Raw genomic sequence first — 26,420 nt, forward strand, 5'->3', positions numbered from 1 at the left:
TGCATCCTGCTGGGTTTCCAAGGAAATCTGCACTGCTATCCCTTTACATCTTGCATGGCTCCCCTTAGACCCTGCACTGCTCCTCTCTTGGATTCTGTGCAGCTCTCGCTTGCATCTTGCATTGCTCCCCCAATACACCCTGAGCCTCCTTGGCACCCTGCACTGCTACCCCTTGCAGCCTGCAGTGCTCCACCCTTGGATCCTGTGCAGCTCTCTCTTGCATCATGCACTGCTCCCCAATACACCCTGAGCCTCCTTGGCACCTGGCACTGCTGCCCCAGTGCACCCTGCAGGGATATTCCTAACACCCTGCATTGCTTCTCTCTTGGATCCTGTGCAGCTCTCTCTTGCATCATGCACTGCTCCCCAGTACACCCTGAGCCTCCGTGGCACCTGCACTGCTGCCCCTTGCAGCCTGCACTGCTCCTCTCTTGGATCCTGTGCAGCTCTCTCTTGCATCATGCACTGCTCCCCAGTACACCCTGAGCCTCCTTGGCACCCTGCACTGCTGCCCCAGAGGACCCTGCAAGGATACTCCTAACACCCTGCACTGCTCCTCTCTTGGATCCTGTGCAGCTCTCTCTTGCATCATGCACTGCTCCCCAGTACACCCTGAGCCTCCTTGGCACCCTGTACTGCTGCCCCTTGCAGCCTGCACTTCTCCTCTCTTGGATCCTGTGCAGCTCTCTCTTGCATCATGCACTGCTCCCCAATACACCCTGAGCCTCCTTGGCACCCTGCACTGCTGCCCCTTGCAGCCTGCACTGCTCCCCTCTTGGATCCTGTGCAGCTCTCTCTTGCATCATGCACTGCGTCCCAATACACCCTGAGCCTCCTTGGCACCCTGCACTGCTGCCCCTTGCACCCTCCACTGCTCCTCTCTTGGATCCTGTGCAGCTCTCTCTTGCATCATGCACTGCTCCCCAATACACCCTGAGCCTCCTTGGCACCTGCACTGCTGCCCCTTGCACCCTGCACTTCTCCTCTCTTGGATCCTGTGCAGCTCTCTCTTGCATCATGCACTGCTTCCCAGTACACCCTGAGCCTCCTTGGCACCCGGCACTGCTGCCCCAGAGCACCCTGCAAGGATACTCCTAACACCCTGCACTGCTCCTCTCTTGGATCCTGTGCAGCTCTCTCTTGCATCATGCACTGCGTCCCAATACACCCTGAGCCTCCTTGGCACCCTGCACTGCTGCCCCAGTGCATCCTGGATGGAAACCCCTAGCACCCTGCACTTTTCTTCTCTTGGGACATACATTGCTCACTCCCTTGCTTCCTGCGCTGCTCCCCAACACCCCCCTGCCCTCCTTGCATCCTGCACTGCTGCCTCTGCATCCTGTGTTGCTCTCTGAGATGCACTCACCTCTGCTCTACCATGCATCCTGTCCCACTCTTTCCACTTGCACCACCCACTGCTCCCTTCAGCGTTATCTAACTGTTCCGGTTTCACACTTGGCACTTCATAGCCTCGCTCCCTTTTTAATGAAAATCATTTTGTTTCAAAAAATAAGTTTACTGTGGATAAAAATGGTCTAATCATAAGAAACTTATAAAGTGTAACAGTTAAATAACAAAAGTCAATTAAATAATGTGGGGAAGGAAAGGGAATCATGTCCACGAATCATGTAAAACAAACAGATGTCTCATTGTAAGCAAAAGATAAACAGTAAAAGGATGATTAAATGGTACGCAATATATAGGAAAAATAATAAAATCAGACCAGGATGTCAGGGAGGATTAAGCACTTCTTGAGCATAGGTGGAGGGGCAAATTACATTTTGGCAGATTTATCAAGAAACTGTCTTGCTGTTTTAAAACAAGAAACATAGGATTCATATAAGCAGTGTGAGAAAGTAGCCTCTTTCTAGCCTTGTTACCCCCACTTTTGGCCTGTTTGTGAGTGTATGTCAGGGTGTTTTTACTGTCTCACTGGGATCCTGCTAGCCAGGGCCCAGTGCTCATAGTGAAAACCATATGTTTTCAGTATGTTTGTTATGTGTCACTGGGACCCTGCTAGTCAGGACCCCAGTGCTCATAAGTTTGTGGCCTATATGTATGTGTTCCCTGTGTGGTGCCTAACTGTCTCACTAAGGCTCTGCTAACCAGAACCTCAGTGGTTATGCTCTCTCTGTACATATTGTCACTAACAGGCTAGTGACCAATTTTACCAATTCACATTGGCATACTGGAACACCCTTATAATTCCCTAGTATATGGTACTGAGGTACCCAGGGTATTGGGGTTCCAGGAGATCCCTATGGGCTGCAGCATTTCTTTTGCCACCCATAGGGAGCTCTGACAATTCTTACACAGGCCTGCCACTGCAGCCTGAGTGAAATAACGTCCACGTTATTTCACAGCCATGTTACACTGCACTTAAGTAACTTATAAGTCACCTATATGTCTAACCTTTACCTGGTAAAGGTTAGGTGCAAAGTTACTTAGTGTGAGGGCACCCTGGCACTAGCCAAGGTGCCCCCACACTGTTCAGAGCCAATTCCCTGAACTTTGTGAGTGCGGGACACCATTACATGCGTCCACTACATATAGGTCACTACCTATATGTAGCTTCACAATGGTAACTCCGAATATGGCCATGTAACATGTCTATGATCATGGAATGGCCCCCTCTATGCCATCCTGGCATAGTTGGCACAATCCCATGATCCCAGGGGTCTGTAGCACAGACCCTGGTACTGCCAAACTGCCCTTCCTGGGTTTTCACTGCAGCTGCTGCCAACCCCTCAGACAGGCATCTGCCCTCCTGGGGTCCAGCCAGGCCTGGCCCAGGATGGCAGAACAAAGAACTTCCTCTGAGAGAGGGTGTGACACCCTCTCCCTTTGGAAAATGGTGTGAAGGCAGGGGAGGAGTAGCCTCCCCCAGCCTCTGGAAATGCTTTGTTGGGCACAGATGTGCCCAATTCTGCATAAGCCAGTCTACACCGGTTCAGGGGACCCCTTAGCCCTGCTCTGGCGCGAAACTGGACAAAGGAAAGGGGAGTGACCACTCCCCTGACCTGCACCTCCCCTGGGAGGTGCCCAGAGCTCCTCCAGTGTGCTCCAGACCTCTGCCATCTTGGAAACAGAGGTGCTGCTGGCACACTGGACTGCTCTGAGTGGCCAGTGCAACCAGGTGACGTCAGAGACTCCTTGTGATAGGCTCCTTCAGGTGTTGCTAGCCTATCCTCTCTCCTAAGTAGCCAAACCCTCTTTTCTGGCTATTTAGGGTCTCTGTCTCTGGGGAAACTTTAGATAACGAATGCAAGAGCTCATCCGAGTTCCTCTGCATCTCTCTCTTCACCTTCTGCCAAGGAATCGACTGCTGACCGCGCTGGAAGCCTGCAAAACTGCAACATAGTAGCAAAGACGACTACTGCAACTCTGTAACGCTGATCCTGCCGCCTTCTCGACTGTTTTCCTGGTGGTGCATGCTGTGGGGGTAGTCTGCCTCCTCTCTGCACTAGAAGCTCCGAAGAAATCTCCCGTGGGTCGACGGAATCTTCCCCCTGCAACCGCAGGCACCAAAAAGCTGCATTACCGGTCCCTTGGGTCTCCTCTCAGCACGACGAGCGAGGTCCCTCGAATCCAGCAACTCTGTCCAAGTGGCCCCCACAGTCCAGTGACTCTTCAGTCCAAGTTTGGTGGAGGTAAGTCCTTGCCTCACCTCTCTAGACTACATTGCTGGGAACCGCGACTTTTGCAGCTACTCCGGCCTCCGTGCACTTCCGGCGGAAATCCTTTGTGCGCAGTCCAGCCTGGGTCCACGGCACTCTAACCTGCATTGCACGACCTCCTAAGTTGTTCTCCGTCGACGTGGGACTTCTTTGTGCGACTGCGGGTGAGCACCGTTTCACGCATCCTCGTAGTGCCTGTTTCTGGCACTTCTCCGGGTGCTACCTGCTACTGAGAGGGCTCCTTGTCTTGCTCGACGTCCCCTCTACCTTCTGGTCCAATTTGCGACCTCCTGGTCCCTCTTGGGCCACAGCAGCGTCCAAAAACGCTAACCGCACGATTTGCAGCTAGCAAGGCTTGTTGGCGTTCTTTCGGCGGGAAAACACTTCTGCACGACTCTCCACGGCGAGAGGGATCCGTCCACCAAAGGGGAAGTCTCTAGCCCTTTTCGTTCCTGCAGAAACCTCAGCTTCTTCTGTCCAGTAGAAGCTTCTTTGCATCCACAGCTGGCATTTCCTGGGCATATGCCCATCTCCGACTTGCTTGTGACTTTTGGACTTGGTCCCCTTGTTCCACAGGTATCCTAGATTGGAAATCCACAGTTGTTGCATTGTTGGTTTGTGTCTTTCCTGCATTATTCCTCTATCACAACTTCTTTGTCTTTGGGGGAACATTAGTGCACTTTGCACTCACTTTTCAGGGTCTTGGGGAGGGCTAATTTTCTAACTCTCACTATTTTCTAATAGTCCCAGCGACCCTCTACAAGGTCACATAGGTTTGGGGTCCATTCGTGGTTCGCATTCCACTTTTGGAGTATATGGTTTGTGTTGCCCCTATCCCTATGTGTCCCCATTGCATCCTATTGTAACTATACATTGTTTGCACTGTTTTCTAAGACTATACTGCATATTTTTGGTATTGTGTACATATATCTTGTGTATATTTCCTATCCTCTTGCTGAGGGTACACTCTAAGATACTTTGGCATATTGTCATAAAAATAAAGTACCTTTATTTTTAGTATAACTGTGTATTGTGTTTTCTTATGATATTGTGTACCAATTGTGTAAGTGACACTTGTGGTACTGTAGTAGCTTCACACGTCTCCTAGTTCAGCCTAAGCTGCTCTGCTAAGCTACCATTATCTATCAGCCTAAGCTGCTAGATACCCTATACACTAATAAGGGATAACTGGGCCTGGTGTAAGGTGCAAGTACCCCTTGGTACTCACTACAAGCCAGTCCAGCCTCCTACATTGGTTGTGCAGCGGTGGGATAAGTGCTTTGAGACTACTTACCACTCTTGTCATTGTACTTTTCATAAGAGAAAAATATACAAAACAAGGTCAGTGTATATACACATAGCCAAAAAGTTTTGCATTTCCTCTTTTCACTCTTTTCTAAGTGCTGAAAAGTACTTCTAACTTTCTAAAAAGTTCAAAAAAGTTTAAAAAGTTTTTTTTCTCTGTCTTTCTAAAAGCTCTGACAAACTTTTTTCTCTTTTTCTATCACTTTAACTCTCTCTAAAAAAATGTCTGGCACAGGCCAAAATGTTGATCTGTCCAAACTTGCATATGATCACCTTAGCTGGAAAGGAGCAAGGAGTCTCTGCATAGAGAGAGGTTTGAGTGTAGGGAAGAATCCTTCCTTGGAATTGTTACTTAACATGCTTAGAGAACAAGATAAGGCTAAAAGTGCCCCATCTGTTGAAAAAGTAGCTAATGGTTCCCAATCTGATCCAGGGACTCCCCCAGGAAAAGATTCAGGAAAGAAACTTCTCAGCCTGCCCATTACTAGACAGTCTAGCATAGTTGGTACAGAGGTTGAATCACACCATACTGATGGTGTGCTCTCACATTATACTGTTAGCCAAGCTGTTAGGGTGCCCTCTGTAAGGGACAGGTCTCCTTCTGTCCATTCTCACCATACTTCTGTTTCAAGGAATGTCCCTCCCACCCACCCTGATGACAGATTGTTAGAAAGGGAGCTCAATAGATTGAGAGTGGAACAAACCAGACTGAAGCTCAAGAAGCAACAGCTGGATTTGGATAGACAGACCTTAGAAGTAGAGAAGGAGAGACAGAAACTAGGTTTAGATACCCATGGTGGCAGCAGCAGTATTCCCCATAGTCATCCTGCAAAAGAGCATGATTCCAGGAATCTGCACAAGATAGTTCCCCCTTATAAGGAGGGGGATGACATTAACAAGTGGTTTGCTGCACTTGAGAGGGCCTGTGCTGTACAGGATGTCCCTCAAAGGCAGTGGGCTGCTATCCTATGGCTATCATTTAGTGGAAAATGTAGGGATAGGCTCCTTACTGTAAAAGAAAATGAAGCTAATGATTACAAAGTTCTTAAGAATGCACTCCTGGATGGTTATGGCTTAACCACTGAACAATACAGGATAAAGTTCAGAGAGACCAAAAAGGAGTCTTCACAAGACTGGGTTGATTTCATTGACCATTCAGCGAAGGCCTTGGAGGGGTGGTTACATGGCAGTAAAGTTACTGATTATGACAGCCTGTATAACTTGATCCTGAGAGAGCATATTCTTAATAATTGTGTGTCTGATTTGTTGCACCAGTACTTGGTGGACTCTGATCTGACCTCTCCCCAAGAATTGGGAAAGAAGGCAGACAAATGGGTCAGAACAAGGGTGAACAGAAAAGTTCATACAGGTGGTGACAAAGAGAACAAGAAGAAAGATGGTGAAAAATCTCAAGATAAGCATGGGGATAAGGGTAAAACCAAAGATCCCACTTCAAATCTTAAACACACTTCAGGGGGTGGGGATAAAACAAATTCTTCCTCTTCTTCTCAACCTACACAAGTTAAAAAGCCTTGGTGCTTTGTGTGTAAAAATAGAGGCCATAGGCCAGGGGATAAGTCCTGTCCAGGTAAACCCCCTGAGCCTACCACCACTAATACATCAAACTCTAGTGCCCCTAGCAGTAGTGGTACTAGTGGTGGGACTGCTGGCAACAGTCAAGTTAAGGGTGTAGTTGGGTTCACTTATGGGTCCATAGTAGAAACTGGGGTAGTCAGTCCCAAGACAGTTTCTGTCACACCTAGTGGCATTGGCCTTGCCACACTGGCTGCTTGTCCCCTTACAATGGATAAGTACAGGCAGACAGTTTCAATAAATGGTGTTGAGGCCTTGGCCTACAGGGACACAGGTGCCAGTATCACTTTGGTGACTGAAAACCTAGTGCACCCTGATCAACACATCATTGGACAACAGTATAAGATTATTGATGTCCATAACTCCACTAAGTTTCTTCCCTTAGCTATAATTCAGTTTAGTTGGGGTGGAGTTACTGGCCCTAAGCAGGTGGTGGTATCACTGTCTCTTAGGTAATGACCTAGAGGCCTCAGGTTGGGCTGATTTAGAGTTTTATGCCCATGCAGCCATGCTGGGCATCCCTGAGGAATTGTTCCCTCTCATTTCTACTAAAATGAAAAAGCAAAGGAGAGAAGGCCTGAAAACTCAGGATCCCTCTCCATCAACAGGTAAAAAGGGTATCACAGTATCCCCTAACCACCCAACCATTCAGGATACCATTCCTGTGGTGGGAGAAACCTCTCCTGGGGTGGCACCTGTTCCAAGGGAATCATCAGCTGGCAAAGCTGTACTCCCTGAGGTAGAAGTACCTCTCTGTGGGATAACTAACATTGGTGACAAAAAGAGCACCATTTTAGTTAACATGAAGCATCCCTCCAACCCTCCCAGAGAAACTTTAGTGCAGAAACCCTGCACTGCCTCACAACACTTAGGACAGCATCCCTGCCCTAGTGTGGAGCTCATAGGACAGCATCCCTGCCCTGCTCCAACTCAAGAGAAACAGCATCCCTGTTCTCTCTTCCAGCCATATGGACAAAGTTTTTGCCCAGCTATGGCTTTTCTGAGACAGCATCCCTGTCTGGCATTTCCATCACTACAAATAGGTTCAGTGGACAATTCCCACTGCTCTAAACTAAAACTTACTGATAGAAACTCTGAAAATACATCTTCACATTGTTGCTTAGCTAAAAAACTTCAAACAGGGTGGTTTACATCCCCACAAGGAAGTAACCATATAGTGGATGATAAAGGGAGTAACCAGTCTATTGCAGAGCTACTCTCTACTTATCACCACTTAGACAATAAAGTCTCAACTGGCCAAGGTTAGCCTTATTGTCCTTCGTTTGGGGGGGGGGGGTTGTGTGAGAAAGTAGCCTCTTTCTAGCCTTGTTACCCCCACTTTTGGCCTGTTTGTGAGTGTATGTCAGGGTGTTTTTACTGTCTCACTGGGATCCTGCTAGCCAGGGCCCAGTGCTCATAGTGAAAACCATATGTTTTCAGTATGTTTGTTATGTGTCACTGGGACCCTGCTAGTCAGGACCCCAGTGCTCATAAGTTTGTGGCCTATATGTATGTGTTCCCTGTGTGGTGCCTAACTGTCTCACTAAGGCTCTGCTAACCAGAACCTCAGTGGTTATGCTCTCTCTGTACATATTGTCACTAACAGGCTAGTGACCAATTTTACCAATTCACATTGGCATACTGGAACACCCTTATAATTCCCTAGTATATGGTACTGAGGTACCCAGGGTACTGGGGTTCCAGGAGATCCCTATGGGCTGCAGCATTTCTTTTGCCACCCATAGGGAGCTCTGACAATTCTTACACAGGCCTGCCACTGCAGCCTGAGTGAAATAACGTCCACGTTATTTCACAGCCATGTTACACTGCACTTAAGTAACTTATAAGTCACCTATATGTCTAACCTTTACCTGGTAAAGGTTAGGTGCAAAGTTACTTAGTGTGAGGGCACCCTGGCACTAGCCAAGGTGCCCCCACATTGTTCAGAGCCAATTCCCTGAACTTTGTGAGTGCGGGGACACCATTACACGCGTGCACTACATATAGGTCACTACCTATATGTAGCTTCACAATGGTAACTCCGAATATGGCCATGTAACATGTCTATGATCATGGAATTGCCCCCTCTATGCCATCCTGGCATAGTTGGCACAATCCCATGATCCCAGGGGTCTGTAGCACAGACCCTGGTACTGCCAAACTGCCCTTCCTGGGGTTTCACTGCAGCTGCTGCTGCTGCCAACCCCTCAGACAGGCATCTGCCCTCCTGGGGTCCAGCCAGGCCTGGCCCAGTATGGCAGAACAAAGAACTTCCTCTGAGAGAGGGTGTGACACCCTCTCCCTTTGGAAAATGGTGTGAAGGCAGGGGAGGAGTAGCCTCCCCCAGCCTTTGGAAATGCTTTGTTGGGCACAGATGTGCCGAATTCTGCATAAGCCAGTCTACACCGGTTCAGAGGACCCCTTAGCCCTGCTCTGGCGCGAAACTGGACAAAGGAAAGGGGAGTGACCACTCCCCTGACCTGCACCTCCCCTGGGAGGTGCCCAGAGCTCCTCCAGTGTGCTCCAGACCTCTGCCATCTTGGGAACAGAGGTGCTGCTGGCACACTGGACTGCTCTGAGTGGCCAGTGCCACCAGGTGACGTCAGAGACTCCTTGTGATAGGCTCCTTCAGGTGTTGCTAGCCTATCCTCTCTCCTAAGTAGCCAAACCCTATTTTCTGGCTATTTAGGGTCTCTGTCTCTGGGGAAACTTTAGATAACGAATGCAAGAGCTCATCCGAGTTCCTCTGCATCTCTCTCTTCACCTTCTGCCAAGGAATCGACTGCTGACCGCGCTGGAAGCCTGCAAAACTGCAACATAGTAGCAAAGACGACTACTGCAACTCTGTAACGCTGATCCTGCCGCCTTCTCGACTGTTTTCCTGGTGGTGAATGCTGTGGGGGTAGTCTGCCTCCTCTCTGCACTAGAAGCTCCGAAGAAATCTCCCGTGGGTCGACGGAATCTTCCCCCTGCAACCGCAGGCACCAAAAAGCTGCATTACCGGTCCCTTGGGTCTCCTCTCAGCACGACGAGCGAGGTCCCTCGAATCCAGCAACTCTGTCCAAGTGGCCCCCACAGTCCAGTGACTCTTCAGTCCAAGTTTGGTGGAGGTAAGTCCTTGCCTCACCTCGCTAGACTGCATTGCTGGGAACCGCGACTTTTGCAGCTACTCCGGCCTCCGTGCACTTCCGGCGGAAATCCTTTGTGCACAGTCCAGCCTGGGTCCACGGCACTCTAACCTGCATTGCACGACCTCCTAAGTTGTTCTCCGGCGACGTGGGACTTCTTTGTGCGACTTCGGGTGAGCACCGTTTCACGCATCCTCGTAGTGCCTGTTTCTGGCACTTCTCCGGGTGCTACCTGCTGCTGAGAGGGCTCCTTGTCTTGCTCGACGTCCCCTCTACCTCCTGGTCCAATTTGCAACCTCCTGGTCCCTCCTGGGCCACAGCAGCGTCCAAAAACGTTAACCGCACGATTTGCAGCTAGCAAGGCTTGTTGGCGTTCTTTCGGCGGGAAAACACTTCTGCACGACTCTCCACGGCAAGAGGGATCCGTCCACCAAAGGGGAAGTCTCTAGCCCTTTTCGTTCCTGCAGAAACCTCAGCTTCTTCTGTCCAGTAGAAGCTTCTTTGCATCCACAGCTGGCATTTCCTGGGCATATGCCCATCTCCGACTTGCTTGTGACTTTTGGACTTGGTCCCCTTGTTCCACAGGTACCCTAGATTGGAAATCCACAGTTGTTGCATTGTTGGTTTGTGTCTTTCCTGCATTATTCCTCTATCACGACTTCTTTGTCTTTGGGGGAACTTTAGTGCACTTTGCACTCACTTTTCAGGGTCTTGGGGAGGGCTAATTTTCTAACTCTCACTATTTTCTAATAGTCCCAGCGACCCTCTACAAGGTCACATAGGTTTGGGGTCCCTTCGTGGTCCGCATTCCACTTTTGGAGTATATGGTTTGTGTTGCCCCTATCCCTATGTGTCCCCATTGCATCCTATTGTAACTATACATTGTTTGCACTGTTTTCTAAGACTATACTGCATATTTTTGGCATTGTGTACATATATCTTGTGTATATTTCCTATCCTCTTGCTGAGGGTACACTCTAAGATACTTTGGCATATTGTCATAAAAATAAAGTACCTTTATTTTTAGTATAACTGTGTATTGTGTTTTCTTATGATATTGTGCAAGTGACACTTGTGGTACTGTAGTAGCTTCACACGTCTCCTAGTTCAGCCTAAGCTGCTCTGCTAAGCTACCATTATCTATCAGCCTAAGCTGCTAGACACCCTATACACTAATAAGGGATAACTGGGCCTGGTGCAAGGTGCAAGTACCCCTTGGTACTCACTACAAACCAGTCCAGCCTCCTACAAGCAGTATCCAATCTTTGATTGTAACAGACTGCATACCACCATGTTTTAGATGACAATTGTGTCAGATCTTTCCAGTGCCTAGTTACTTCCTGAAAAGCAATTGCTAACAAGGTCCAGTATTTTTTTCACATTAAATGAAACATTTGCCCTTGCATCAGATAAGCTCCCTAAAAACACATTGGAAATAGAATAAGGTATGTTGGAACAAAATATGGAATTATTTTGACCCCAAACTTGTATCCAAAAATAGGAAACATACGGTCATGTAAATATCAAGTGTTTCAAGTCAGCTTGCTGAGCAGAACATGTCCAACAAGTGTCCGGAATGTTCGAGGTAATCTTGTGTAGGAATGAGGGTGTTCGAAAAAAATCGATTGTATATGAAAACAAATGCTTGAGTTGTATTTGCTGCCTAGGAGGATTTCCTGATTTTGATCCAAGTCTGTTTCCAGGAAAAAAAAAAGATAAGGTAATAGAAAGATTATTTTCCCATGCAAGCTCAATACTGGATTTAGGTCTGTCATTAGAGGTGCATTGCAAGGCTAAATAAATGCAAGAGGCTTTTGGATTGGTATGTAAGAAGTTAATAAGATTACCCCACCAACACCAGAAAGACTGTGACCTACTCCCTCGTCACGAGCCACCTGGACTACGGAAACACCCTATACGCAGGAACCACTGCTAAACTCCAGAAACGTCTGCAGTGAATACAAAACGCCTCCGCCCGCCTCGTCCTCGACATACCCCGCAACAGCCACATCTCCGCCCACCTGAGACACCTGCACTGGCTTCCCGTCAACAAAAGGATCACCTTCCGGCTCCTCACCCACAAAGCCCTCCACAACAAGGGACCCGAATACCTCAACCGTCACCTCAGTTTCTACACGCCCACCCGTCAACTTCGCTCTGCCAACCTCGCACTCGCCGCCGTCCCTCGCATCCGCTGCACCATGGCAGGTGGGAAATCCTTCTCCTACCTGGCGGCCAAGACATGGAATACCCTCCCCACCAACCTCAGGACCACCCAGGACCACCTCGCATTCCGGAGGCAACTCAAGACCTGGCTCTTCGAGCAGCAGTAACCCCCTCCCCCTAGCGCCTTGAGACCCTCACGGGTGAGTAGCGCGCTTTATAAATGTTTTTTGATTGATTGATTGATTGATTTGACTATTTGATACTGATCTAGATGCAGGAAGAGTTTGAAAGTGTGTATATACTTGAGAAATGATGTTCTGTAGGATTGTACATCTGTTGTGAAAAGTGGATGGTAAACCAAAGAGTATCTGGGCTTGTGAGAAAGATATAAAGGAATCTTTATTGTACAATTGATTTTCCCAGCTGAATCCTTTGGTCCTCCATTCCTACCAGTAAATAGGTCTATTTTTTATTTGTATATAGTGATTATGCTAGATGGTAGAGTCTAGAAAGGTTCATAAGTCTGTGGGGAAATATGAGTTAACAGAAGCTAATACTTTACATGTGTTCCTAATGATTGGAGTGGAGAGTTTTTGAGGCTTTTGCATTAAAGTTAAGGATTCATGAAATGAAAAATACGATAATACAGCACTCCCTAGATCTATCCAAAGTGGAGAATATGACAGTGAGGATGTAGCACAGTGCACAGATTGTTTTAATAGGATTGATTTGTGGTAATTAGCAAAGTCAAGAAAATGTACTCCCCCTTCAGATTTGGAATGCTTTAGTTTAAGTAAAGACATGCAGGGTTTTTTGTCATTCCAGAGAAAGGAGAATAATATTGAGTAAATGTTCCTGTAAGATTTAAGGGGAATATTCAGAGGGATGTTGGATATAGCGAAAAGAATAATGGGAATCAACATAATTTTGATGGTGTTGAGACAGCCCCACCAGGGCAAGTGTAGAGGATGCCATCTATTAGTTAATGAGGTAATTTTATGAATACAGGTATCAATATTGATGGAAATAGAAGCATAGATGGGCTGAGTGAATTGAAGTCCAAGATATTTAAGGTGTTCGGATTGCCACTTGAAATTAGAAGAGGAAAAATCCTGTTTAAAGTAAACTTATTCAAGGGTAAGATTTCACCTTTCTCATGGTTCAATTTGTAACTAGAAGCTAAAGCATAAGAAGTCACATCTGATGAAAAAGCAGGGGGTGAGGAATGAGGTTTTTATGTGAATAACATAACATCATCTGCATAAAAAGCTAATTTAACATGTTGGGTGTTATGCTAGAAGCTATGAATATATGTGTATTTTGTCTGATCATAGATAGGAATGGTTTAAGAGCTAGGTTGAAAGGAAATGGAGAAAGGGGACAACCTTGATGTACCAAGGGTAAAATATGAGGAGGTTAACCCATTAGCACAAACGGCAGCTTGGGAGGAAGAATATAAGAGAGAAATTAAATTGATGATTTTAGGGCTTAAGCCACACCAATTGAGGTTGTGAAATAAAAACGACCAATTAACCCAATCAAAAGCATTCTCTGCATCTAAGTCAATGGCTGACAAGCATTCAGACAAACCACTGGAATTAGGTATAATGTTGTAGAACAAGTGAGTATTATCTGAAAGATACCTGCCTGTCACAAAGCCAGATTGTTCCTTCCCTAGAAGGTCTGAAAAAAAGGATTCCAATCTGGAGGCTACTGCTTTGAAAAAATCTTATAATCTAGGTTAACCAAAGAGAAAGGTCTATAGTTGTTGCAACAATGCAAGTCTTTCCCATATTTTGCGATAAGGCAAATGAGTGCTTCAAGAAAAGAGCCAGATGAGGTAGAGGAATATTTAAAGGAGTCAATAAAAGTGCATTATTTGGGGAGAAGAAACTTGGAGAAGTGTATAGAAAATCTCGCCTTAAAACCGTGCGGTCCTGGGGCTTTATCCTTTTTGAGAGAAAGCTTTGCCAGATGTAGCTTTGTCTGAGAGATGTTTGTTTCTAAGGATGAAAAATCTATTTGAGAGAAGCCCAGTTTTTGAACAAAGAACAAGTAGGTTATGATTTCAGACTCTGACGGTGTATAGTCTGGTGTATATAAATTGGTATACAAGTTCTTGAATTGGTTTAGGATGTCCAGGTCTTTATAGTAGGTCATGCCAGCATCATCAGTGATTGATCTGATGAGTAATTTATTTTGTTTTATTTTGAGGTAATTTGCTAATAATTTCACAGGTTTGTTTTGACCTCCATAATATTTGCCACTAGATTTAAGGAGGTAAGATGATGTTGATTCAGTGGATAATTTATTGAAATGTAGCTTAGCGTTGATGAGATGTTTGTAATGATTGTTGTGTATGTGAGGTATAATATGTGCGCTCGAGAGGCTCGATCTCCTCAAATGTTGTTTAGAATGAGTCTGAGGGAGTTTTAATTTCTTGGAAAAAAATTGATGATGAAGTCTTGAGCAGAAACCGTGAAAGCTTCCCGTATAATGTGAAAGGGGCTATTATCTGTATGATTAAAAATAAAGTATTCATGAAAGAAAGAAGTGAATGAGGAAATGAAAGTCGTATCTAATAGCAAGGATTTATTAAATCTTCATCTTTTGGGAAAGACTTTCTAGGTAAAAGATCCAGATGAACTAAGACTGGAGCGTGGTCAGATATTAGGAAGATGCCAATATCTGCTGCATGCAGAGATTGAGTGAGAGGATGTGAGATGAAAATATGGTCTATCCGAGATTTTGTGTAGTGTACCAGGGAGAAATAAGTATAATCCCTTAGGCGGGATTACACAGTCGCCAGACATCTGTTACATGACCTTGATAAATAGCACGTACAAGTATTTTTTGTATTTTGTGTGGGATGTAGTGAGATGATGGGTGGGTGTCTAGAAAAGGTTCTCCATCTAATAAACGCTATGCTGTCTTTTCCTCTACGCTTTCAAATGCTGGCAAAGCATCAATTGAAAGACTTAATAAAGATCCTCCATCCCCCACAAAATCTCCTTCTAACGTGTCATTAGACTTATTACTGGAGAAAATAAGGGCCCTTTGTCATTTTATGGAAGAAACTAATGCCAAGTTGCAGAACCTCAGCAACAGATGGTCTTACATGGAAGAGTCTTTATCTAATGCAGAACAACAAATTTCCAATTTTAACAAATCTTCTAAAGTGAATCCTCTTCAGGAGCAGGTAGCCACTATGCGTAAGCAGATGGAAGAATCGCAACAGAATCAACAACCTTCATGCTTATGGTCTTCCTGAAGGCACAGAAGGGTTGAATCCTCTTTCATTCTTCAAAAATGTTTTACCTCAGCTATTGAAGTTGCCTGAAGGTCCACCACGTAATATTCAGAGGGCACATAGATTAGGTCATCCTTCCAAGGTTCCAAACACTTCTAAGAAGCCTAGAGGAGTAATTCTGTATTTTTTGGAGTACACTGAGTTAATACAGGCCATCTCAGCTGCCAGGTCTGGTTTGATCACAATATCTTTTTTCCTCAAGACTATGTCAAAAGCACAAAATGTCCCTTTTAATACATATACACCACCTCTAGGGCAGGCACTACACAGCCCAGAGAGCAGGGTGCAGTGTAATTAAAAGGTAGGACATGTACTTTTAAGTTTTGCATGTCTTGGTAGTGAAAACCTCTCAAATTAGTTTTTTCACTATTGCAAGGCCTACCTTTCCCATAGGAAAATATTGGAGTTTCCTTATTACATTTAATAAAGGATAACTTCCAAATGGGAATAGGTAATCAGTTTATGTTTCGTGTCCTTAGAATTGTAATGAAAAACTCTCTTTAATGGTGGAAGTCAGATTTTAAATAGCAATTTTGAAAATGCCATTTTTAGAAAGTTATCATTTCCTACCTTAGCCATTCAGTGTCTGCAGCCTGTTTCTGGGTCACATGACTATCTGTTGTTGGCAGTTTCTCCCTGTGTATTCCTCCCGGACAGCCACACATAATAGATGTGTCTGGATGGGCCATCACTGACAGGACGGGAAGGCGGATCTGAGCGCAGTCCTACTTGCACCTGAATAGGCTCTGTCCTGCCTTCACACAAAGGGATCCATGCTCCCTGTAGTTCATCTGGAGAAAGGGCAGGGCAGGCAGGAAACATGCGCAACTTAAAGGGAATACTCTGGAATCTTCTCCCAGTCAAAGAAGGCACCAGTTATAAATATTGGACCTCAAACTCCAATTCTTCAGATCACTTCTATACAGGTGGTCTCTGCCAGGAAGAAGGACTGCCCAGCTAGGAAGTCTGTTCTCCTGACCTGCTTTGTCATGCAGAGACTGCTTTGCATCAAGACTCTTTTGCTGTGAGAAGCCCTGCTGAAACCAGCCTGCCTGTGTGTCCCAGTACTCCAAGTTCTCCAAGGGTCAGTCGACTGAACTCATGTTCTCAAGCCAAAGAGACACAACAGGCTTCTCTGACCATCTTTAATGCAGGACTATGCGTCGCCTTCACAGCTTGATCCAGCATGACACATTTAAACTCCAACAACTGGCCTAGTTCCCTGCAGCTCTGATGCAGGACTGCTCATTGACTTGGCGGCTCTGCCAGCCCGACCCAGTGCGACAACCAGCTCAACACAGTGCAGCACATGTCAACACAAGTTCTCACAAGCCCCAGTGGTTTCACCAGCACCAGCCCAGCATGATGCACATCAACCTCAGCTCTGATGCATCACTATGGAAGTCTTTGCGAGTGCCACTGGTTTCCTAAATGATGCTGCAGGGCCTCAAATCCAAGTTCCCCACCGACAGTCACTGACTTTGCTACATCATGTATCTTGGCGCAAGACCTCGCATCTCAAACTCCACAGCAATGGTTTCTCAGTGCTGGCCAGTGCAGCTCAAAGCAAGGACTTTGCATTGCTCTGCAACAAGATTTAAGGTACTCTTTCTCAATGGGCCTAATGGGTTCTATGTAGCAGGCCCATGCTTCATTGTGGTTAATCTGAACTTGTGACAGTGTCCTGGTCTGGCACAACCGGATAACCATGGTTGCAGCTTGGTTCTGTTTGCCTCTGTATTCTCTGAAACCTTCAAAACTGCATATCAACGGTTCTACTGATTGCATATTTGTCATTTTAGTCTTGTTTTATTTATTGACCCTTACTCTATATTTCTAATTTGAAGTGGGATTTTCCTTGTGTTGTAGTTTCACTGTTACGTTTGACTGCTTTGTGCCAAGTTACCAGAGAGTTGAACACAGATTAATTTGGGGTTTGCTTGTGACTTCACCCTACAGGGATTGTGGTTCCTGCTCGAGTAGAGCTTCGCCCCCTTCAACCAGTAACCCAATTTCTTACAGTGGGTCATGAGGGGGTGGCTTTGGGGTATTAGGAAAGTGCAAAGCTGATGTGATCTTGTACTTGGAATATCATAACAATCCAAGAATACGGTGGAGGGGAGGGACAGCTAGAAGGCTGATCCTAGAGGATGGGGGACAGCCCATTAGAGTCTAGAAAATTGAAGAATTATGAAGTTGTAGAGTTAGGTTGGGTGTGGTCCCTACCAACAGCTTCACTTTCCTTTAAAATCATCTGTGCAAATCTTCTGAAAAGGGGACAGAAGACTGATAAGTATTGCTCCAAAGAAAGACCTGCTCTGCTGTTGAGCCCTGGCATGTAGCCTAGTGGCTGTGCCCCCTCCTTACTTGTATCTGTGACTTTCATTGGACCCTCTCCTGGATTGGTAGTGCCGGTCCCCTGATTTTTCCCAAATGTCTAGTGGGTAGTGTACCTGCTGTAGCATCTTTGGGTAGACTTTCAGGACTGATGCTTTTAAAGAGTGGGCTACCCTGAATCTTGCTGCTGGACACTGACACCCTAGAAGAAGTTAAGGGCCTGAGTGGCTAGAAAGTGCTGGTGCAGGAGGGTGGTCAGTGGTTGACAACCTCTAGGCACAACTATCCATTCTGAGTTTCCTCAGAACTACTACTACTATGACTAGACAGTCTCTGCAGGAGTACCGGTCCACAGTCCTGCAAGAAGTGCTTCTTGTTTGCCTTGGTGGGAGGAGTGCATAACATCTGTGAAAAAAGGGGTGCTTAGGAACACCCCTGCAGAGGACATATTTGCCAGGACAGGGATTCAGTAGCCTTAAGAGTGGTTCAGTGTTGGAACTGAAATCAGCACTGTGTGTGGTGCATGAGTAGAATCTGGGCTTGCTGGTAGAATCAGCTGTTGAATAATTGGGTGGACTCTTTTGTCCTGTTTAGACTGAAAGCCCTGAGTATGACACCAAAGACCCTTCCACAAATGGTGCAAGGCTGTGGACATGCAGGGAAGTCTCTGGATAGGGATTATTTCCTTCTTCAAGGCATGTCACCTTTCTCTGACTATGAACACACTGGTTTTCAGCAATGCCTGCTGTACTCTTTACATGTGTGCGAAAATACACACCGTGGTCCGAGTCTACAAAACTTGCTCTGCTTGTGATATGGAACAGAAAACAAATTGTCCAACCATTTGTTTTCTCCCTGTGGAGACCATTTGACCTTGCCCGAGACTGTGGACTTATGCTGATTTACCATGTTATTTATGTAGGATGGTGTGAGAAATGGGGACAGTGGTGTTTCATACATGGGAATTTGTGTATGCTAAGAAACGTTTGTCAAAAACCCTAGGAGGGTATTTCTTTATACTGTTTATGACAAATAGAGTAGGTCTGAATCTGTGTATGTTGTTAAAAGCATGTAAAAAAGAGAACAGGCTAGGATTGGTGTATATGTTTTGCTTTTTTATGTGTAATGTTCAGTTGTATGTATATTAAAGTACTTTTTTCTTTTTCAAAGTAAAAGGACTGAGTGGACCAGAGTTGTTAAAATGCCTGATTGGGTTTTCAATGATAAAGAGATAAAGTGGTCTCTAGTTTGGGTCCAATAGCACAGAAGCTTCAGGACTATAGAAAGAAATCCCCCAGTTGTAACAACTAGAGGGCAGCAACCCCTAATTGCCTTGGAGCCCCTGTACGAGTTTTCACTCAATTGCCAGCGCTAATGGTTTTGATGCCTGACAAGATGGTGGCTTTCTGCTAGAGCTCCGAGGATCAGCACATGGAGCAGCAGTACCAAGGTAGTTCCTCCTACCGAAAATGCCTCTACTAAAACACAGCAGCTTCTGAATGAGGGCAGTTACCGTTTTTATCTCCAGTATCAGAAGAATACAAGCCCTCTGTTCCACTGCGGCGCTTTTGCTCCTTACACGCAGCCACCTTTTTTAAAATAAGAAACGCGTCATGTGCACAAATGGAGGCTTTTGACTGGGGAATGTGACAGCTTCATTAAAACAGTCACAGCATACAGCCTCGCAGTTGGAGGTAACCTTTATACATATCTTCAGAGCATTCCCTTTCTTCTTCTTCTTTTACTTCAAGTTGTGAGGACTTATTAACATCTTCTCCCAGTGTACTCCTTATTGCCTCAACTGACTAAATTTATATTTTGCTCCTGACTTCCTATATGTGCATTGTATTGGTTAAGTCTTCATTTCCCATCCCTCGTGTCTTTGACTTCAATATGTGGGCATCACCTCAAAACCTCTGCAGGCAATTTTTTCAAACATCATCTGGCTGGAATCTCCCTCTAACGTGTGTAAAACTGAGAAGTGTTTTTATAATAAAACAGTTCATAGTCTAAGAAAATGTCCCCATGTAAAGATGTGTATGTTTCTGTGAATGTTGGAGACACAGCGTACCACTTTTGCCGGCAACTCCATCTGACTGCAGCCTTGAGGAAAACACAAAGGGGCATATTTATACTCCGTTTGCGCCGAATTAGCGTCGTTTTTTCGACGCAAATTCGGCGCAAAACTAACGCCATATTGATACTTTGGCGTTAGACGCGTCTAGCGCCAAAGTATTGGCAAATAGCGTAATTTTTTTGCGTGAACGCCTTCCTTGCGTTAATGAGATGCAAGGAAGGCGTTCCCGTCTAAAAAAATGACGGCGACGCAAATGCGTCGTATTTATACTCCCGGGCAAAAATCACGCCCGGGAGTTGGCGGGTCAAAAAACCCCGCATTTGCGCCACTATTTAACGCCTGGGTCAGGGTAGGCGTTAAGGGGCCTGTGGGCTCAAAATGAGCCCACAGGTGCCCTCCCCTGCCCCCAGGGACCCCCCCTGCCACCCCTGCCCACCCCAGGAGGACACCCAAGGATGGAGGGACCCACCCCAGGGACATTCAGGTAAGTTCAGGTAAGTATCATTTTTTATATTTTTTAATTTTTTTGGGGTGGCATAGGGGGGCCTTATTTGTGCCCCCCTACATGCCACTATGCCCAATGACTATGCCCAGGGGACACAAGTCCCCTGGGCATGGCCATTGGGCAAGGGGGCATGACTCCTGTCTTTACTAAGACAGGAGTCATGAAATGGCGTCTGGGTGTCGTAAAAAAATGGCGCTAATCGGGTTTAGGCGATTTTTTTGCCTCAACCTGACTTGCCCCATTTTAAGACGCCCTAACGTCATTTTTGCCCAACGCCGGCGCTGCCTGGTCTACGTGGTTTTTTTCCACGCACACCAGGCAGCGCCGGTCTGCTTGCGCCGGCTAACGCCATTCAATAAATACGGCGCCCGCATGGCGCTTCAGAATGGCGTTAGCCGGCGCAAACATTTTTGATGCTAAACTGCGTTAGCGCAGTTTAGCGTCAAAAAGTATAAATACGGGCCAAAGTGAAATGCTAAGAACATGGGGGCATATTTATACTCCGTTTGCGCCGAATTAGCGTCGTTTTTTTCGACGCAAATTCGGCGCAAAACTAACGCCATATTTATACTTTGGCGTTAGACGCGTCTAGCGCCAAAGTATTGGCAAATAGCGTCATTTTTTTGCGTGAACGCCTTCCTTGCGTTAATGAGATGCAAGGAAGGCGTTCCCGTCTAAAAAAATGACGGCGACGCAAATGCGTCGTATTTATACTCCCGGGCAAAAATCACGCCCGGGAGTTGGCGGGTCAAAAAACCCCGCATTTGCGCCACTATTTAACGCCTGGGTCAGGGTAGGCGTTAAGGGGCCTGTGGGCTCAAAATGAGCCCACAGGTGCCCTCCCCTGCCCCCAGGGACCCCCCCTGCCACCCCTGCCCACCCCAGGAGGACACCCAAGGATGGAGGGACCCACCCCAGGGACATTCAGGTAAGTTCAGGTAAGTATCATTTTTGATATTTTTTAATTTTTTTGGGGTGGCAAAGGGGGGCCTTATTTGTGCCCCCCTACATGCCACTATGCCCAATGACCATGCCCAGGGGACACAAGTCCCCTGGGCATGGCCATTGGGCAAGGGGGCATGACTCCTGTCTTTACTAAGACAGGAGTCATGAAATGGCGTCTGGGCGTCGTAAAAAAATGGCGCAAATCGGGTTTAGGCGATTTTTTTGCCTCAACCTGACTTGCCCCATTTTAAGACGCCCTAACGTCATTTTTGCCCAACGCCGGCGCTGCCTGGTCTACGTGGTTTTTTTCCACGCACACCAGGCAGCGCCGGTCTGCTTGCGCCGGCTAACGCCATTCAATAAATACGGCGCCCGCATGGCGCTTCAGAATGGCGTTAGCCGGCGCAAAAAATTTTGACGCTAAACTGCGTTAGCGCAGTTTAGCGTCAAAAAGTATAAATACGGGCCATGATGCTTTCCTAGGCGAAGGAACGAATAGATAGAGAAAATAAAACAACACTGCAAATGTGGCTAACACTAGAAAATAAAAGCAATGCTGAATAAAGTGTAACTGGGCTAAAGTGCACAACGGCAAGCCTACTTTACTAAAATAACGTGTCTAAAACATGGCTAAAAAGACACAACACTCTCATAGGCATTTGTCATATCTTGAAATGGAAGATTCTCCATCTAATAAATGCTCTGCTGTCTTTTCCTCTACGCTTTCAAATGCTGGCAAAGCATCAATTAAAAGACTTAAGAAAGATCCTCAATAGGTGCTGCAGGCGCACTAGTAGCATATAGTTCACAGACCCTGGGTACATGGAATACCACTTTACTAGGGACTTTCAGGTTAATTAAATATGCCAATGGGGTGCAAGCCAATGTTAACATGTTTTTAGAGAGTGAGCATATGCATCTTAGCACTGGTTAGCAATAATGTTCAGAGAGTCCTAAGGACAACAAAACAAGATCAGAAAAAATATGGAGGGGTAGGGCAAAAGATTTGGGAGAAGACCACCCTAGGGCTGACAAGTCTAACACCCACCACAGTGCAAAGGGTCTCCTTGGGTATGAGGGCGTCACACTTTGTCCTTTGTCCTGTTAGGAACATCCCATGACCTAATTATCAGGATGATTGTGCAACAGCCTGTGCAGTTCACAGCCCACTCTGTCCTTCAACAGCAGGCATTAATCCCCTCTGGTTTGTGGGCCAGCTGGAGTGATTTCAATTATCCACATTCAAGTACACCAGTCAAAAGTGGATCTCATTAAGTCCTGAGCTATGGAAATAATCTATGTACAAGTAAGCAATGGAAACTAGCAGTAGATATGAGTTCCAGACTCATTCAAACATATCTAAAGAAGCAAGTGTGGTCTCTGTACTATGTGCTGTCAGAAAACATAATGTAACCATCCTAACATAAAGTGCATGGTACCTGTCAAAGCACCAGAGTCAACACCAGTTATCACAAAAGGTGTCTGTTTCTTTTGGACCTTAATATATTAGGAGAATCTAGCCAATCAAGAAGGGTGCCTATTAATCATTCTCTGTTCCCAGACAATGAAACAAATTGTAATGCCACAGACTGCTTAGGTTAGATAATGATATGGATCCTTCCCATGACATTTCACAACACTTACTATAATTGCTCCTTGAGAATTAGTCGCTTAAACAGAGCTTGTGTCACAGTCTACAGACATCCCACTAGTTGCTTCACGTGCCCCACATATTTCATTTAATATTACTTACTAAGAGTATTTTGTATTCTCTTCTGGTATGTTTTGCTCTTTACCTTGCACAGTTTAATCAATATTAAGTCAAGGTGGGTTACTTCATTAGTTGCCTTTCTGGATTACCATTGACAACATTTTTAGTAGCCAATTCAGATGCTTGTTAACTGTCTATGAGAAATTATGTTTTTGGTTGAAGGGGTGGGAATCCTTCTCAACCAACTGTCCCAGTCTTTGTCAGGGTGAACCACAAAAAGTATTTAAATTAACCTGTACTTAACCCTCTGATAGCTTGGCATAAAAGCAGTCTGCTTAACTTAGAGGAAATGTGTAAAGTATTTCTGCAGCACTCAAACAGTGATAACGTGAAAACAACACAAGAAAAATTCCACACCAATTTTTAAAAATAGAGTAAGATTTAATAAACGGACATCAAAATGACAAACACCCAATCAGTAGGACCCAAGGTATGTAATTTCAAAGATTTAAGGTGGGTATAGCTCATAAAAGCACAGAGTGCCACTCGCGTTTATCGACCATGCCAGAACAGGTGAAAGTCACATGTTTAGGTTGATCACGATGAAGCACGGGCCGGTTACAAGAACCAGGTTAGTCCCGCTGAAAAAATTGACCTTCTAAAGTCCACTGCGTAGAGTTCTGTTTACAGTGGAGGAGGCCACAAGGAGCAGAGATATGATCATGGATGGTTGTCGATGTAATGTGAAGAACAGCCAGGCGTCATTGATGGTGATACCTGTACCCCAAAGATAATGTGGGGCATCGCAGGCAGTCGTTGTTAGAGCTTTGTGTTGGTGGTCGCCACTCTCTGTTGATGCTGTTGGGCAAAGTGCAGATGACGCTTGGCCAGTTGTTGCTGGCGATCCCTGTAGCACAAAGAGTGGGACTCTCCAAAGCTTCACACTGGTGGTCAGTGCAGAGACAAGTTCTTGGTGTGAATGGGCCCATTCGCAGTCACAGAGAGCCTAAAGCTATAGAACTTCTCCTTTTCCTTTAGGAGCAGCTTCACTAATCCCACACAAAGGGTCCAGGACTTGAGGGGCACCTCTTGTTGATCAAGAACTCACTCCAGCAGAGCACAGCAAGGCTCAGACAGGTCCAGGCATTAGGTCTATTGGGCAAGCGCAGGGAGGACTCCGCCCCTGTAGCTCAAACCACGAGGTTAGTCAGCTGACCCATGGAGTCACTTCAGTCTGGGATTAAGGGTGAAGGTCCAGTCTTCCTTCTCAGACAGGAGGACAGTTCTTCTTCTGTATTATCCACAGATTGAGGCGTGTACTCAAGAGTGGGTCTGAGAGGCCCCTTTTTATACCAGGTGTTCACTTTGAAGTGGAGGAATCTTCTGGAGTCTTCCTCTTACAGAAGTGTATGGAATTTCCTGCTTCCCTGCCCTGGTCCCATCTGTCTGCAGGCACAATAGGCTAGTGTGAAGTCATTTGTGTGTGACCTGATGCAGTGTCTCTGAAGTGCACATGTGGCAGGTAACAGCTCTGCCCCCCTCATCAAATCATGATGGCACATCCTGCCAACACCCAGACTCTCTATTGTGTGGCTCGGCTCTCTGGGAGGAATACACAAAGGCCAACTGCCAACTTCACCTAGTCTCATGAGCGAGGAAACAGGCTGAGACACCAAGTAGTTAGGACAGGGAAATGCCAACTTTCTAAAAGTGGCATTTTCAGAGTTATGAGCTGAAATTCGACTTTACCAATAAATAGGATTTTAAATTAGAATTCCTCGGACACCAACCATGACATTCCTACCTGCTCCCAAACCACTTATTAAATGTAATAAGGTAACCCAATGTTATCCAGTGGGAGAGGTAGACCTTGCATTAGCGAGGAACAAATTTGGGCACTTTTTACTACCAGGATATGTGAACTTAAATGTACATGTCCTCCTGCCCCATGAGTTGTTTAGGGCCCAATCTTGGGGTGACTAATAAGTATTAAAAAGGAAGGTTTAGTCCGGCAAAGGAGTTTATTTTGCCAGTTTCAAATGGCAGTTTAAAACCGTACACACAGGCTGTAAAGGCAGGCCTGAGACTTGTTTTAAAAATCTACTTAAGTGGGTGGCACAATAAGTGCTGCAGGCCCACGAGTAGCATTTAATTTACCAGCCCTGGGTATGCGGTATACCACTTTACTAGGGACTTACATGTAAATTAACTGTGCCAGTTGTTTATAAGCTAATTTTACCATGTTTACAGGAGTGAAACCAAGCCTCTTAGCACAGGTTAGTGGTGGTAAAATGCGCAGAGTCCTAGAGTCAGAAAAAACTAATTTAGCAAAACAGGAGGGGTGAAAACAAAATGTTTCAGAGAAACCCAAGCCAAGGATGTCAGATCTAACACTGTCTTATGTCTTCGTATCTGCCTTTAATAAGTTGTTTCAGTGTCTTTATTTGTAGTACTCCACTGCGTATTCAGCAAGGAGGGGAAGAAGTTAGCCTGAGGAATTTATTCTAATTTTTCTCAAGTTCTTCAATCTGAAAATTCAGTGGACCCATTATCTTAGGAAGAGCCAATGCACGTTAGAGCACTGAGCGGTCCTATAACTGAGGGTGGGAAAGAGTGACAGTACAAAGCTGGTTTATGCCTATATTGTGGTGATGCTAGACATATGATACAGTGCTAAGTGACCTTTGAAGAATGCTGCAAGATTTCAGTCCACTCCTAAAGAAAACACAGAAGTGCACTGTCTTGCTGATTACTCCAGTGTAATCGTCATCTTCAAACAAGATCTACAGTATTAACAAAGGAGGTTTTTTTATCCTTTGTATTTCCTACCTCATTGGGAATGTCTTAGGAAGATACTAGGAAGACGTATATTATTCTGTGACCGGTGGCATTGTGGTTACTAAAGGAGTTTCCCTTACCTCAAGCAATCCAGATGGGTGCTGAGCAGGCTTTCGCAGTGTCTAATCCTTGACCGTTTTTTGCCCACCAATTAACCCCCACATATGTAAATTGTAATGAAAAAGCCCAGTGGCCTAACGATAGTGGTGATAATGCTAGTGACAATTTGTGGAAGGGTTTCAATGGATTTGTGGGACATGCATTGTGCTTTGTTTTTCTCTCACCCTCTAACAACACAACTCAAAGGTCCTCTCGGGAGGAGATAGCACTGGGTTAAAAAAGAGGTAAGTGTAATTAAATAACTTTTGCAATGAGTTAAAAACAAAGAGGTGCACAAGCTACTGCTTACTAAAAATACAAGCGCCCTTCATTTTTAGTCGTCAATTAAAAACTGAACTACTTATTACAAAACTGCTATAAAGGACTTAGAAAACTATAACACTGTAAAAAGCAGTAACAGGATTCTTCTGACTATGTAAATGGTAGGTTAAACAGCAAAGAAGGAAGCAGTGGCAGCGCCTACAGTCATGGCTGGGAATGCTGATAAAGGAGAGTCAAAAGGCAATTAGAGACCAAGGGGTTAGGTTGATACTCATGAACCATTTTGCACGTAGCCTGGCAGGGCGCTATTGGAAGGTGCCAGGCAAGAGAAACAGTGGTGGTTAGGAAGGTAAATGCTTGGTAAGTGTGACCAGAGTGCTGAAAGTTGATTGTAATACTGAATATTGACACTAATAATATTGTGGTTTAAGTCTTTCGAGGACAAAA

At 45.6% G+C, this 26,420-nt stretch overlaps 1 protein-coding gene across 2 annotated transcripts in view; it reads left to right on the top strand.

Annotated features, from left to right (window-relative positions):
- GLIS1 (GLIS family zinc finger 1) overlaps positions 1-26,420 on the top strand; it is a 1,044,855-nt gene that overhangs the window by 988,534 nt on the left and 29,901 nt on the right. The gene's annotated exons all lie outside the window — the stretch shown is intronic.

The sequence above is a fragment of the Pleurodeles waltl genome, chromosome 4_2, assembly GCF_031143425.1.
Source record: "Pleurodeles waltl isolate 20211129_DDA chromosome 4_2, aPleWal1.hap1.20221129, whole genome shotgun sequence".
Taxonomy (NCBI): domain Eukaryota; kingdom Metazoa; phylum Chordata; class Amphibia; order Caudata; family Salamandridae; genus Pleurodeles; species Pleurodeles waltl.